This window comes from Durio zibethinus, unplaced genomic scaffold (assembly GCF_047325235.1).
Source record: "Durio zibethinus cultivar Kanyao isolate XHJ-2024 unplaced genomic scaffold, ASM4732523v1 HiC_scaffold_257, whole genome shotgun sequence".
Lineage (NCBI taxonomy): Eukaryota > Viridiplantae > Streptophyta > Magnoliopsida > Malvales > Malvaceae > Durio > Durio zibethinus.
The window spans coordinates 32947-34366 of record NW_028322880.1 but is presented as its reverse complement, the minus strand read 5'-3'; the positions used below and the strand labels follow the sequence as shown (position 1 = coordinate 34366).

The 1420-nt window shown below is 32.5% G+C and overlaps 1 non-coding gene across 1 annotated transcript; it reads right to left on the bottom strand.

Annotated features, from left to right (window-relative positions):
* Window positions 1–1333: 1333 nt before the first annotated feature.
* TRNAS-GGA (transfer RNA serine (anticodon GGA)) lies at window positions 1334–1420 on the bottom strand. The gene has a single exon. It is a non-coding gene; the product is annotated as a tRNA-Ser (tRNA).

Genomic DNA, 1420 nt, shown 5'->3' with positions numbered 1-1420 from the left:
TTTTTTTGAAATCAAAGAACATTGAAAAAGCTTTTTCCCCTTTTCTTTCCAAAGGTCAACGATCCGTTTATTATGTCGTAGAAACTTTCAATTAGGAATAAAATTGGAGGAGTTAGATCTTTGCAGAATAAATCAAGAAAAAAAAAAAGGAAACTTTTTTTGGTTTAATTTTTAGATTTTAATTTTTATATTTTATATTTAATATATATTTTATATTTAATATATTTATATATTATATATATTTTATTTTAATTTCTATTTTTTGTATACATTATATACAATATACATTATATACAATACAAAAAAGTATGGATATTGATCCAATTCATCTCATTAATATTTGTAGTACAATCCTTCAGTCGATTTCGCTTCATTTAGTTCAGTTTTAATTTAGGTTTATGAAATTTCAATAAAATTCAAATTAATAAGGAGTCTTTATGTCGCGTTACCGAGGGCCTCGTTTCAAAAAAATACGCCGTCTGGGGGCTTTACCGGGACTAACTAGTAAAAGTCCTAGAGCCGGAAGCGATCTTAGAAACCGATCGCGCTCCGGTAAAAAATCTCAATATCGTATTCGTTTAGAAGAAAAACAAAAATTGCGTTTTCATTATGGCCTTACAGAACGACAATTACTTAAATACGTTCGTATTGCCAGAAAAGCAAAAGGGTCAACAGGTCAGGTTTTACTACAATTACTTGAAATGCGTTTGGATAACATCCTTTTTCGATTAGGTATGGCTTCAACTATTCCTCAAGCCCGCCAATTAGTTAACCATAGACATATTTTAGTTAATGGTCGTACAGTAGATATACCAAGTTATCGCTGCAAACCCCGAGATATTATTTCAGCGAGGGATGAACAAAAATCTAGAACTCTGATTCAAAATTATCTTGATTCATCCACCCATGAGGAATTACCAAAGCATTTGACCCTTCACACATTACAATATAAAGGATTAGTCAATCAAATAATAGATAGGAAATGGGTCGGTTTGAAAATAAATGAATTGCTTGTCGTAGAATATTATTCTCGTCAGACTTAAACCTAACTAAAATAACAAAACAAGGGTTCTGCTCCCTTTTCACCTGAGTTAAGGTTAAGTAAAGGAAGACAGGGTAAGGGATTTGATTCGGAAATTTTATTTTTCTCCTATTCATGTATGATAGATCCGTAGGTAGATTTTCATCCCCTGTACGCTATTTTACGTATTCCGTATTAAAAAGAAATTGGGAATAGAGAATCTATATCAAAGAAGGGTCTAACTCTTTAGTATCTGTTCTTATTTGATTTGATACATTGTAGTCAGTTACATTGGCGAATTAGGTGAAGGTGCGGAAAGAGAGGGATTCGAACCCTCGGTAAACAAAAGTCTACATAGCAGTTCCAATGCTACGCCTTGAACCACTCGGCCATCTCTCC